Below are 15,427 nucleotides of genomic sequence, written 5' to 3'. Positions count from 1 at the left end.
ATGCTTTATTAAGATAGACTGCCGTCGTGATGTTTCTGTATTAAGCTGACTTTAGTTTGTATTAGTACAGTGAATATTTTAATTGCATTTTCCATTAGTTTACTAAACGCAACAGTAATTATCAAAGAGAAATTAATTAGCAGCAGAATTTTCTTTCACGATATCTAAAACGATATGACAATGCTAAAGTTGTTTACAAATTCTACGCCTGTAGAAACCTACTTGTTCTAACGATGTCAATAAACCAGAGTAGTTTTAAAAGTATTTTCGTCTAGAAATGAATTGCCTTGACGGTTGATCGATCTAGAGTGGGAAAGGTAAAATTTTACAAATATATGACGAGAGGGACAAGTGCTTGAGAGAGGACTTCCCTATCAATACAAATGTGCCTGAGAGACGACTTTCCTATCAATCTCCTGGATAGTTTTGTTTCTCAAATCAACATAGTGCGTTATCATGCAGTAGCACAGGTGATGTAGTTTTGTTGCTCGATTTTCTTACACTGTGACCGAAAGGTGACTCAGTTGTTGGCAACAAATTCCAGCTGTGTTGCACACACCCTGGGGGCAGAATTCGTAGCCCAAAACACACTTTTGGATTTATCAGATGTAAAATAATATGTTCACGCAACTCTTTCCTCGAGTTTACGTCTTTTGGTGGGGCTCAGCCTTTCATTTCTTCTTAGGAAGTTAACGATAAAGGCATCATAACACGTCACCAGTAACAGTACTGCATAGGAATGCTCGATGAGTGACCTGATGACGTTCAATAATAGTTACTCTGTTGATTTTTGTTGTTTCGAATTAGAGCATGCAGTACTCTTACACCAGACTTCTGAACATTGCCTCTTGAATGCAAATTCAAGTGGTTCATAATTATTTTAGTAAATTCACTCGATATTTTTATGTCCTTTAAATTATATTTGCTACATGATTCGCATTGAAGACGTAGGAAATGTATGTTATTTGGTCCGGGAAGCACGTTCCAACAGAAACTGATGCTTACATTGACATTTATGTTGCGAATTAGTCGTCTTATCCATCACATGGATAACGAGGATGCTCCGTTTTGCTACAGTTGTTTCATAGCTAACAAGGGAACCTCCCCATCGCACCCTCCTCAGATTTAGTTATAAGTTGACACAGTGGATAGGCCTTGAAAACTGAACACAGATCATTCGAAAAACAGGAATAAGTTGTGTGGACCAATGAAAAAAATATTCAAACCAAACAAACTGAGTAGTCCGTGTGCATGATAAGCAACATCAAGGATAGCTTGAGCACGGGAGCGCAGTGGTCGCGTGGTTAGCGTGAGGAGCTGCAGAACGAGAGGTCGTTGGTTTAAGTCTTCCCTCGGGTTAGTTGTTTGATTTTTTTTATTTTCAGACAATCATCACCACACGTACTGTTATTCAACAAATGTAGGAAATAATCATACAAATGTTCGACAATCGTTCGATCCCTTAAGGAACTTTCCGATGCCTTACAGTTCGGAAAATATTCATTGACATTGTTATTGGAGTCACGAGCTATATTTGCTGGATTCATATTGCCCACGCAATGCATCGCACGTATTTAATGCACTCTCGTCCAAAGTAGCGAACAGTTAACTGCCAGCCAGGGAGCCTCATTAGCAGGAATACTCTCTCTTCCGTGCGCTATAGTCGACTGACGTCATGTCTTTCGAAGTTTTTTAGGTGTAGCGTCATCATACTACGGCGCGGTTACCTCGCATCGGACGGACGGACGGACAGATAATAATTGTCTGAAAATAAAAATTAAACTTTTCACTCCTGGGAAAATTTGACGGAAGGACCTCTCGTTCCGCAGCTGCGTGCGCTAACCACGGGATCACGGCGCTCCTGAGCTCACCCTATCCTTGATGTTGCCTATCTTGCGCATGGACTACTCTTGTATATTTTGCTTATTTTTTTCATACTTCCACACAACTTCTACCTGTTTTCTCGATTGATCTGTGTTCAGTTTTTCAAGGCCTATCCCCTGTATCAACTTATAACTAAATCTGAGGGCGGTGCGATGGGGATGTTCCCTTGTTAGTGGTATTGTGTGTTGGTGGCGTCGCCAGTTTACATACTGTGCATGTAACTCACAATAAATGCGTTGGATTCCTCCTGTGATCAGTTTACTTGAAAAACGTTTGTTGTCATCGTAATTTGTGTAACTGTCTCTCCGACTTCCAATTTGACAATTTGTGGAAAAATTGTTTACCTTCTTAGTCCTAGTTTCAAACATTGTCTGATAGAAAATGTAGGCATGAAGGAGTCTGTAAAAGCAATTAATCGCTATTATAGCAAACTTTTGAATCCACTGGACACTTGAATTCTATATATTGATTCTGAGAGTTTTGTTATTTCTCTTGTTATTTACTGTCCCAAAGTCATCCGTGAGAATAAAATTAAAGGCAGTTGGATTAGGTTCCTGATCTATAAACTGTGATTTAATATTCTGCGCTGCTAAATAAATTTTGAAGGTTGTATTCTTTACGTAAAACAGAGTATCGATGTCAGTCCTAGGATTGACGATAAACTTCAGAAATACAATTACGGAAAAGTGACATATCGATTACGGCTACTCACCATCAACAATAGTTGTTACCCATTGTTTAGTATTTGCTATTTTACCGTCGTTACCCTTTAGAGGCCAACCTGATCTTTCCACAGTGCCATTTTTACTTGCTTCTTAATATGTCCTATAACTACAGATTTGTTGAAAATATGAACTGTTAAATACGCTATTCCACAAATTAGAAACTTCCAGTTATTCTTCATATCTTGAAACTTACTACCGTTGACTTTCACTGAAGGAAAGATACGTAATAATAAAATGAAATCAAAGATTAGAATGTCGAAGCATAGTGTGAATGGTTAAAATGAAATGAACTAAAAATCATCTTCTTGTCTAAAACACTTTACTCTTCCAGAGAACTTCGGTACCTCTCAAAATTTTTTCAGCTCTGATGTTTAGCCACATGTGGAAAAATAGCGGGTCTCATGATGCAGCACTGTTTAGCCGTCACAAAATAAAGCCTCAAAAATCAGTAAATAAAACTATTCTTGTACAGTTGCTCCGAATCGCATATACCAACCGCCCTTTGCTGCGACAACTACTCAAAGTCTATTGGGTATTTGATTTTGTTCTGCTTTTTCGGGCCTCCTTACCTCTCCTTCTAGCCCAACCTTTGTTCTGCAATTACGTCTTCATCGGGGAGCTTCTCCTCAACATTTTTATTTTGTGCTGAACTGTTTTGTACCCTTCTTGCATACACACGTGTGTCACGTATTTTATAGAGACTGAATGAATATATAAGGTGAGTATTTCTTCTCTTATCAAATTAAATATTACATATCTTGCTGTGAATTAATTTGTTTGCCCCATTCCACTTATTGCGTTTCCTTGAAATTATATAAAACATAAGTCTGTAAAAAAAAATCGCGTATAGCCTCCTTTGGCTTCCACAACAGCTGGAAGTCTGTTGGGCATTGAGCCCACAACTCGAGCCACAGAACTAGGAGATTCAAGTAACTCATTCCAAGCTTCATGAATTTGCTGATTTGTCGTGCGTTGACAAATGGGTGGTTCTCACTGAAACGGCGTATCTGCTGATCCTGAGCTTGCGTTGTTTTGCGGCGACGGCCATGAGGCCTCCCATTCAAGTTACCACTCTCTTCCTTTCCTCTGATCCACCTGGCTACCGTCGACTTGTGAAGACCCATAGTTCTCGCTATGTCGGCATTTGAAGATCCCTCTGCATGGAGTATTATAGCGCCCTTGTCTGCCTCAGCCAGATGGGCCATTTAGCGTTGACTGAATGATTCGTCGCGGTTAATATTGGCTGCGGAAACAGCGCTGGCAGGAAACAGACTGCCTCCTCCAAGATGGCAGCCGCAACGCAGTGGCCAAGTATGTGTAACACGGAAATCGATGGCATAAAAGACAGATCGCAAGCCCGTGCCCGTGTCATTACATAGTGGAGCAACTTAGAATCTCTAATTTTTCTCAGAAGTGACTGGTCCACTCTTGTCATGTCTTATCCTGATAAATATTACATGAAATGAAATGTTTACGTTTTGCATATGCGGCAGGCCTGAGGCAAGAAACATTTCTGAAATATCTGAGGCAACCTGAAGAACACTTCGTGAATATTATCTGTAGAAGGTTGCCTTATAAGAAGGAAAACGTGTTTATCCCCGCTCGCCGTGTTTCCAGGTGGCGCAGTTTACTCGGAGGCATACATAATTCTCGCCGGGCGTAAGAAGCGACTCGACGAGCGAGGGGAACTCGCCAAATGTCATAGGCTGATTGTCCCGAAACTTTGCTCAGTGAAGGAGAGCACAAAATAAGCGAACATGTGTTTCGGCTTATCTGCAGACACTCGACCGTTTCCGAGAAAACGACGGTCAAAGTTATCAACGCGCTGTTGCTCTAGTGTAGATACCTTCTGCAGCCGAGAACGCAATTGAAGCGGTGGCTACCGTCGTTCCTTCTTAACACTGATTCCCGTGTTCGATACCATATTGGGTTTTTTAATTATTTTATTTTCCTGCCTCTCTATCAGAATTATCTACGAATGTTTTTTTCTAAGTTATGTTGAAATAATGTTGTCATTATTCGCCAATTAACTTTATGTGTAATTAATGAATTAAAAAGTAATAAACGAATGAGACAAGCTGATCTAACATCATCTGGGCTGCCTCATGTATCGTTATAACCAAATATTTTATAAATGTTAATCTACATTCAGATCCGATGATGGCACCTTTAGTGTGTTGAAACTGGTTATCCAGTAAACAATATTTAAGCGATCTTGGCTTCTGAATTATTTCTACAACAGAGTGATCGCCCCACTACGCACTGTGTGTTCCCTTTTTAACTTATTTCTTTACACAGTAAATTAACTGACGAATAACGACAACAGTGTTTCAACATAAATTGGAATAAACATTCGTAGATAATTCAGAGAGTGAGGGGAAAAAAAAGGAAAAACCGGGTTTCGAACTCGCAGCGCAAAGTTCAGAAATCGCTATGGTAGCCGCAGAGCCACCGCTCCAGTTGAATGCTTACCCGCTAAGAGGTGTCTACACTATAGTAACAGCGCATTGAAAACTTTGACCGTCGTTTTCTCAGAAGCGGTAGAGTGTAAGCAGATAAGCCGAGACACGTGTTCGCTTATTTTGTCCCCGCTTTCACTGAGCGAAGTTTCAGCAAGATCGGGGTATTTCCTCGGGAACACAGGAAGAAACCATAGTAATAATGTAGTTCAAGGCTCGCAAGAAAAGATTTAAGTGGTCCTTTTTCCCGCACACTGTTAATGAGTGGGACGGTAGAGAAATAACCCTAACCTTCTGCCAGGCACGTAAGTCCCGATTGCCAAGAAATCCTGTTGATGTAGTCATGTAGATGTAACGACGAAATTATGTTTTAATTACGACATGTGACTTTCATTTGATTTAAACATCGAAGTTGTTTGCTGTTTCAAAATGGTTCAAATGCCTCTGAGCACTATGGGACTCAACTGCTGTGGTCATAAGTCCCCTAGAACTTAGAACTACTTAAACCTAACTAACCTAAGGACATCACACACATCCATGCCCCAGGCAGGATTCGAACCAGCGACCGTAGCAGTCGCACGGTTCCGGACTGCGCGCCTAGAACCGCGAGACCACCGCGGCCGGCTCGTTTGTTGTTTATTTACTTTTTGTTCAATAGTTTCAGGCATATACAAACACCTAGGCGCGTTAAATTGATATTGAAATAAAGTGTCATGCGTGGACCAATAACAATAAATTCCCACCTACTTGTTATAGTACTGCAGTATCTGCCAGCGTCTTCAGAAGTGGATATCGCATACGAAGTTCCTAGGGTGTTTGTAATGGATATTGCAGACGACTTCGACAAAGTTTGAATGTAGCTTCGTAAAAGTTCCGTGAGCAAACGATCTGAGTTGCTGGCGAATACAGTTTATCCTCACTAGACAGTATATATTATCATTATACATGAGGTGAGTAGGGTTTCGCCGCGTTGCGGTGGCCGAGCGGTTCCAGGCGCTTCAGTGACGAACCGCACGGCTGCTTCAGTCGCAGGTTGGAATTCTACCTCGGGCATAGATGTCTGTGATGCCCTTAGGCTAGCTAGGTTTAAGTAGTTCTAGGTCTAGGGGCTGATGACCTAAGCAGTTAGGTCGCATAGTTCTTGAAGCCATTTTTTGACCTTTCGCGTAAATTTTCTTTACATAAACCGTCGTATCTTTTGATTGCGTTGACATAGAAGCTCACTTTTTTACACCAGCATGGGACCGGTTACAGCAAGAAGTGCGGTACATTTCCGCTTATTATGTCCACCCGTTCTGGAGGTAAACGGGTTTTAAGGGTTGGGTAGACCGATAGACGGTCAAGAAAGTGAGACTAGTAGGGTTCCGTTTTTACCGGTTTAGGTGACGAAATCCTAACAACGAAAACACTGAAGATGAGGGCCGCATAAATAACACCCGCTACTCTTTATTCGAAATGTTCTAGTTGCTGTCGATACATAAGCATATTAGTCGTAGCTACGTTTTCGATCCAAATCACGTTTACAGGAATGCAAATAGAATGTATTTGCCTATACACGTGGTAATTCACATCCCAGTATTAATGCCACCGCGTTTTAGAAGTACGAACATTCTCATTGCTAGCTAGCTTAAGAAACACTTCTGCTAATGAACGTTTTCTGGCTGTGGCGAGTCTAGTGGAGAATTCGAAACAATGCAGAATACGTTTGGCAGCTATGTAGCCGTTTATTTCCTGGGGTGGTGCAGAATTATCCTACAAAATTTACTCTCTAATAACAGTAATTTGTTATTTCGATAAACATCCCGAATGATTGTCACATAAGCGGTGACATAAAGGAAGAAAATTCATGTTTTTGAGTCCAGAAAGCTCTATGCAACAGAAACTGCAGATTTTCATTTCGAAATTGCCTGCTTGTTCATGTCTGGGGTAATAATAGAGGGCTGTTTGCCTAGGTTGTCTGCTAGCATAGTGAAAGGAAGGTCTGGTTTGTTTTCGGTTCTAATCTCTATGGAGGCAGGTAGAATATCAGTAAAGCAATTTTAAGAAATTCTCGCGCACCCAATACGTTTTATCGCTACCTTTATTCTGTACTGGCGCCCTGTGCATGTCAATATGACACTCTTGTAGAATTTCATACATGTCACTGCCTACTTTTTCCGCTTCTGTCAATAATGGAATTGACTTAAGCGTGGCACTGAATGATTTTTAACTGAATTTCGTTATGAATCTTCACGCATTGCTAAATTTGCACACTTTCATGGTAGGTCAGCAACGGTAATCCAGTATGACTGGTCTGAACGTTGACACAGACCGTTTCGCGGCCGAATGCGGATAATATTTTGCTACTTCGTAACGATCTGGGGTTCTTTGTCTTACTGAAACAGTTAAGTCATCTCGATAAGTTGAAATTCATTTTTATTTGTCCAGTTCATACCAATTAGCGTTTGTTCTTTCAGTTCTGTCTTATATTTACGTGTTGTATTTAACACACTAATCAGCATTAATATAGTCTTACAAATTATGGAATACAGTCTAAAAAAGTTCAGATAGTTTGTCAATTTCACGCCTGCGCATAGTATGTTGGTAGCACTTCGTCGCCTTGCCTGTTATGCTGTGTAGCAGACTTTAAAGCCGTGCGGATCAGCATAACGAAAAGGCGAGGGGTCTCGCTCGTTTTGTCCACGACTGTACATGTATCTGCCTCGGTTCTTCCTCAATACAAGATATTTTAAACACCATTTACAATGAACTAATTGAAAAATCAGAAACACTATAATTGCACATAGAAATGACATCGTGCATGAACCACATGTTATGTCGTACATGTAAAGGCACATGTTCTAGCAGCACAGGTAGAGTATCCCGTATGAAATCGTGATAACGTGCTCCGTTGAGCATAGGTGGAAGAACATGAGGCTCAATCAAGACTTCACCAACAATGCCTGCCCAAACGTTCACAGAAATTCTGTGTTGATGACTTGATTGCACAATTCCGTGCGGATTCTCGTCAGCCCATACATGTTGATTGGAAAAATTTACAATTTGATCACGTTGGAATGAAGTCTCATCCGTAAAGAGAACATTTGCACTGAATTCAGGATTGGCACATTGTTGGATGAACCATTCGCAGAAGTTTACCCGTGGAGGCCAATCAGCTGCTGATAGTGCCTGCACACGCTGTACATGGTACGGAAACAACTGGTTCTCCCGTGGCACTCTCCATACAGTGACGTGGTCAACGTTAGCTTGTACAGCAGCAACTTCTCTGACGCTGACATTAGGGTTATCGTCAACTGCACGAAGAATTGCCTCGTCCATTGCAGGTGTCCTCGTCATTCTAGGTCTTCCCCAGTCGCGAGTCATAGGCTGGAATGTTCCGTGCTCCCTAAGACGCCGATCAATTGTTTCGAATGTCTTCCTGTCGGGACACCTTCCTTCTGGAAATCTGTCTCGATACAAACGTACCGTGCCACGACTGTTGCCCCGTGATAATCCATACATCAAATGGGCATCTGCCAACTTCACTTTTGTAAACATTGCACTGACTCCAAAACCACGTTCGTGATGAACACTAACCTGTTGATGCTACGTACTGATGTGCTTGATGCTAGTACTGTAGAGCAATGAGTCGCATTCAACACAAGCACCGAAGTCAACATGACCTTCCGTCAATTGGGCCAACTGGTCGTGAATCGAGGAAGTACAGTACATACTGACTAAACTTAAATGAGCTCTAACATGGAAATTAAGCGTTTCCGGACACAAGTCCACATAACATCTTTTCTTTATTTGTGTGTGAGGAATGTTTCCTGAAAGTTTGGCCGTACCTTTTTGTAACACCCTGTATATATATATTCCTGCGTACTCGGTCGAATGTCTTAAGGTTTTTTTTTCTTTTTCGTAATCAGTGCAAGCCACTCGTATTTGAATTTCTAGGTTATAATGCTTTGTTTTTGCGTTTTCTGGTTTACTATGAATGTGGCATAGGTACAAGATCGCTCCTTTATAGAACTGTTCTGTTCTTCTTGCAATAAAATGTATGTGATGCGGCTGGTCCCGGCGGAGGTTAGAGTCCTCCCTCGGGCATGGGTGTGTGTGTGTTTGTCCTTAGGATAATTTAGGTTAAGTAGTGTGTATGTCCCATAAGATTTCACACACCTTTGAACATTTTTGTACGTGGTGGGTAGTACCGTTTTACTTAATAGTCTTACATATGTTTTATATCCTGTATTCAAAATACTTATTCTTCTATAATTTTCACACCCGTTCTAGCACCTTTTCCGAATATAGGCATACCGTGGGCATGCGACAAGGATATTGGAATCTGATATCCATTCCAGTATCTATTAATTAGACTCATAAATCTCTGACTTAATATTGGGTCATCATACATCTATAATTCTGCGTTTATTCCATCTTTTCCTGTAGTCTTCTTACTCTTCATTTCTCTTAATACTGCAAGGTCGTGATAAAAAGTAATGCCGCGGAATGTTTTATGTGAAAGCACTTAAAGCTTTTTAAATGAAACAGACGGTATTAACGATCTATATCTTTATTCTTCATGTCTACTTACTTATTTCTCAACATAGTCACCCCGGCAGCGAAAACATTTCTCCCAACGAGAGATCAGTTTGTTGACACCGTTGATGTAGAATTTTTTGACTTTGTTGACGAAGGCACAACCTCATCTTTGCTTACAACACTTCAGCACTATCAAAGTGAAATCCTCTAGGGTATACTTAAAGTTATGGAAACAATAGAAAATTGGTTGGCGCCAAGATGGTACAGTGTGATGTGACATTGAGCCCAAAGCGTCGTATTGTTGCAGATTTCACAGGACTCGTGTGTGGTCTGGCATTGTCGTGCTGAAAGAGAGGATGCTGCATGTGTGGGCGCACTCTTAGAATTCTAAATTCGATTACAGGAAGCTGCTTGTCACGCACCGACATAGTTACACTCCACACTGCCATGTTACAGTCTACAATTCGGAGCCCTCTCGCGGCAGAGGGTTGCAAACGTGTAGACATGAATACTAATGATGCAGGATGTTAAGAAGGTTTGTTTTATTTTAAATGTTTTAGGAGTTTTCACCTAAAAATTCGGAGGCATTACTTTTCAGCGCGTCCTCATGTTTCCAAATTCTCTAGAGAATTGGAACTACATTTCCATAAACCGGATATCATTTGTCTCCCTTATATATCTTCTTGAACGGTTCTTATACCTTTGTTCGAAATAGTCTTGGTGCGCTTATAGGTGAGCTAAATTATTGTCTTTAACTGCGTATGCAATTTCTTCATTCCATATCCTTTTTCCTTGTTTCTTCCAGGAAGTTCCTCTTTTACTAACTCTTCGTTACCTATTCTTCTTGGAGTTTATATGATGTTAACCCATTCCCCATCAGTATCTTGGCTAATTCCCTGCTTCTGTAGGTAAGTAGATAACCTTCTTTAACATAAGGTTTTTATACTCCGCCGGCCGCGGTCGTCTAGCGGTTCTAGGCGCGCAGTCCGGAACCGCGCGACTGCTACGGTCGCAGGTTCGAATCCTGCCTCGGGCATGGATGTGTGTCATGTCCTTAGGTTAGTTAGGTTTAAGTAGTTCTAAGTTCTAGGGGACTGATGACCGCAGTAGTTAAGTCCCATAGTGCTGAGAGCCATTTGAACCATTTTTTTTATACTCCCTTCATGTATTAGATAAATCTTAAACGTTTCTTCATTCGCTCTTTCATTGCTGTTCATTTTCTTCCACGATGTTGGGAGATGTATCATTGATATTAACAAATTGTGATCTGTTCATAAAAGCGGCTCTAGGCGCTTCAGTCTGGAACCGCGCGACCGCTTCGCTCACAGGTTCGAATCCTGCCTCGGGCATGGATGTGTGTGATGTCCTTAGGTTAGTTAGGTTTAATTAGTTCTAAGTTCTAGGGGACTGATGACATCAGATGTTAAGTCCCATAGTGCTCAGAGCCATTTGATCTGTTCATATATCACTACCTGGATAGATGCTTACGCATTTTACACTGAGGTGACAAAAATCATGGGATAGCAATATGCGCATATACAGATGGCGCTAGTATCGCGTAAACAAGGTATAATCACGCAGTGCATTGGCGGAGCTGTCTTTTGTTCTGATATCCACTGTGTTAATAGTGTGCCGAGAACGCCTAATTTCAGGCATTACTTCTCACACCCTACAATGCAGTGGCCAACCGCCTTCACTTAACAACTACGAGGAGCGCCATTTGCATAGAATTCTCAGTGCTAACATACAAGCAACACTGGGTGAAATAACCAAATCAATGTGGTACATACGAAGAACGTTTCCGTTAGGACAGGGCGGCGAAATTTTGCGTTAATGGCGTATGGTAACAGGCGACCGAGACGAGTGCCTACGCTAACAGCATGACATCGCCTGCAGTGACTTTGCTGGGCTCGTGACCATAAATGTTGATTCCTAGACAACTGTAAAACTGTGGCCTGGTCAGATGACTCCCGATTTCAGTTGGTAAGATCTGATGGCAGGGTTTCTGTATGTCACAGATCCCACGAAGCCATGGACCCAAGTTGTCAGAAAGGCACTGTGCAAGCTGATGGAAAGGACTGGATCCTTTGGTCCAACTGAAATGATCATTGGTTGAAAATAATTATGTTTAGCAACTTGTTTCCAAACAATGGCGGAGTTTTCATGAATGACAGTCTACCATGCCACAAGGTCACAATTGTTCAGGTTGTTTTGATGAACATTGTGGACGATTCGAGCGAATCGTTTGACCACCCAGATCGCCCAACATGAATCCCATCGATCATTTATTTGACACAATGGAGTGGTCAGTACATGCATAAAATCTTGCACCGGAAACACTTTCGTAATTATGGACTCTAGTACCTTCCGCCGCGGAAGTCGAACACGCACCAGAACAAATGGACTTGGCCAGCCCATAGAGGGCTCCGCCTCCGCGGCGGCTATTCCGCGCAGTGAGAGCGCCACTGCTACGCCACGTGCAGACAGCGGCCAATAGCCGCTCCCTCCGGTTTCGTATATAGGGACCTGCTCTGCCCTAGTCCACTTTCCCCAGGTGGCTTCCATCAACTCCCCCTCTCGGATGATGCCCTCTCTCCCTTCATTTATCCCTCCTATCAACTCTGATCCTCACTCCCCCTCCTTTCCTCTGTCCTTTTCCGGGGCTCACTCTCCCCCCCTTCCATCCTCTTTTTTCCCCACGTCCCCTCTCTCTGCCCCCTTCTCTCCCCTGAGTCCTTTTGCATCTCCCTACTCTGCCTCTTCTCATTCCCTCTCGCTTCTGCCCTGCCCCTCCCCCCCCCTTATCAGTCCTCTCCCTCCGTGGTTCCCCCGTTTTTGCCTCTCCTCCCTCCTTGTTTTGCCCCCTCTTCCAGGTCCCCCCCCCCTTCCCCCATCTGCCTTTGGCTCGGGAGTGTCATCTTCGTGCCGCCGTTTTCGTGCAGTGTTTTACAACGAGTGTTTTTGCAGTGAATGTTCCGTGTTGTGTCTTTTGGGAAGTGTTGCGAATGGCCATCATACTGTCGCTGGGTGTGATTTTTTATCTCTTGCGAACAGAAACCAGACTGTCGCCGTGTTTTTTAATTGTGTGTCTGCTATGTTACTTTTCTGATTCCTGTGTATTATATTAACATTGCCAACCCCTTTTGCTTTCTGTTTTAACTTTACGCATTTTTCCGCCCTTTTACACTTGAAGTCACCCTTTTATCGCCTGTTTTACTTGTTTCTTTTCTTCTTCCATTTTTAAAAAAGTCTGTACGCTGTAAAGCAGCGTACTAAGCTGCTGCCAGCCCACCCCCTTCGGGGGGAATTGAAAATCAATCAAGGGAAAAAAACCCTAGTACTCTCAGTCTGGTACTCGCTCTGGTTTTCGTTTCTATCTCGGCGGTACTGCGTTCTGGTCGTTGCTCGTTGTTGACATTTGCCTGGCTCTGGTTCCGAGTGGATTTACGTTTGGTGTTTGGTGTTGTGGTTTCCACAAGCCTCCGTTGTTTATCTCTTCCTTGTTGTGTCGCTCATAGTCGGTCGTGGTCGGTTGTTGTCAGTTGTCGTTGGTCTGTCGTCCGACTCGTCCTGTGTTTACCCGGTGGTGCGTGCTCCACCGCCGGCGGCTTCCCCGCCTTGCGGCTCCGATCCGCAGCCCAAGGCGTTCCCGCAGTTGGTTTTGGTTACTACATGGACGGCTATGAAGGCAGCATGGCTCGTCATTTCTGTAGGGGACTTCCAACGACTTGTTGACTCCATGCCACCTCGAGTTCCTGCACTATGCTGGAATAATTGAGGTCTGATAAGATGTTTGGAGGTATCCAATCACCTTTGTCATCAGTGTAAATAAAGGTTTAGTCTCATTTGTATTGAGTTCCCTCGAGTTTCTTTGCGTTTCTATTAGAACCATTGTAGCAGATTTTCTTTCCTTTCATTCTTTCGTGGGTTCTGTTTCCTAATTAATTAAATCACGAACATTTCATGTTCCCATGCGTATTCTGTCCCGCATTTCGAAGTCTTTATCTTTTCTTGTTTATAGTTTTAGTTGTGGTCCATCTTCCTCATTTTTACTATGCCTTTTAGAAAGAAAATCTTGTCTGGCAATTATGGCCCCAATGCAAACTCATTTTGATGGTGGCGCCACCACCTCACTGCCTCCACACTAGGTTCTGTAATCACTAAACTAACATCACATACCATCTTAACCGTGAATTTTCCTTTCTTCCCCTCAGACTTTGACAGCTTCACTTTTATGTGCAGGCAGTGTAGTTTCTATTTACGCTACGGAGAATCTTCATTTAAACTGCGCAAGGCACATTGCAGTGTGTGGTGGGTGAGTGGATGGAGAGGGGAGGGGGGGGGGGGGGAGGGCTACGGATAATTTTGCTACCTCTATCATTTGCCCCCTTTGCTGTTACATTCACGAACGAAATCAAGCAATCATTAACTGCCTTTCAGGGCTTAGGGCGTTCGACCTGTTCCACTGTTCTTCCCACTTGCTTCTATATTCGTTCCTTTTATCCCGTATGTCCGAGTTTATAATTTTATCAAAGGTGTGTGTCTCAGTAGCGTACTAAGGAATTTCATTTCTGCAGCTTGAATATGGCTGTAGTCTTTCTGTCTTAACGTCCACGTTTTACTGCCATTTCGAATAACCAGCACTATTATCACCTCTTTCAGCCTCAGCTGTGTTTCTATCCACATTGTCTTCAGTGTTCTACAAATAGTTCCACACATTTCCTGCTATATATACCTAATTTATTATTTATATCACTATTGTAATCATACCCCACCCGGTTACCCGTGCGGTCTAACGTACCGCTTTCCGGGAGGGAAGCTGTGCCGGTACCCGATACGAATCCGCCCGGCGGATTAGTGTTGAGGTCCGGTGTGCCGGCCAGTCTGTGTATCGTTTTTAATGCGGTGTTCCATCTGCATCGGCGAATGCAGGCTGGTTCCCCTTATTCCGCCTCAGTTACACTATGTCGGCGATTGATACGCAAATACTTTCTCCACGTGTGCGTACACCATAATTACTCTGCTACACAAACATGGGTTTACACACGTTTGGTGTGAGATATACCCGGGGGGTCCACTCGGGCCCGTACCGCACAATAACCCTGCGTTCGATGTGTGGCGGCGGTGGGGTGAGTGGACTGCTGTAACCTGTGGTAGGGTTTTGAACCACTGAGGACTACAGCGGAGACGAAGCCTCCTCCGTCGTTTCTATGTCCCCTGTTCCATACAATACAATACAATACAATTGTAATCATATATCACAGCCTAAATGTTTAAAATGTTGACCCTGTTCCAAACTTTCGTCATCTAATGCTTAATGGGGGTTTCCCATTTTAAAACTGTATTTTTTTTTACAAATGTTATGTAATAATTAAACATCTGTTTGAAGACTATCTTTAATACAACCAAAAACCATCCAGAGTTGCAAATTCTACTTTTTTTTATTCTCTCGATTCTTAGTTTCGGGTTGGGTCCCATTTTCAAATCATCCTACAGGGCAGAACACCATATTTACACTCCTGTAGAATACGGGTATTACCAAATTTTTAAGCACATGTCAAAAATACAGGCTATATGATTCAAGGCTTACTTAACAGATACTTAAACTGGTATATCGATAACGCAAAAATTATTTCATAAACGTGGGAACGAAGTTACAGCGCATGCAGAAAACTGGCAGCCTATTCCTTCCGCTGCCTTAGGGAAACTTCGGGAAGGGGGCGCCTATCAGGATATAGGAAAGCTTTATGTATTTACAGCAATGATCAGCAACCATCAAAAATACAACAATTAATATTGTAACAGTAGAAACAGAGCGGCGGCACATTCGGCACCTAT

Source organism: Schistocerca nitens, chromosome 8 (genome assembly GCF_023898315.1).
Source record: "Schistocerca nitens isolate TAMUIC-IGC-003100 chromosome 8, iqSchNite1.1, whole genome shotgun sequence".
Taxonomy (NCBI): domain Eukaryota; kingdom Metazoa; phylum Arthropoda; class Insecta; order Orthoptera; family Acrididae; genus Schistocerca; species Schistocerca nitens.
The sequence above is the reverse complement of the archived record's forward strand: the minus strand, read 5'-3'. Positions refer to the sequence as shown.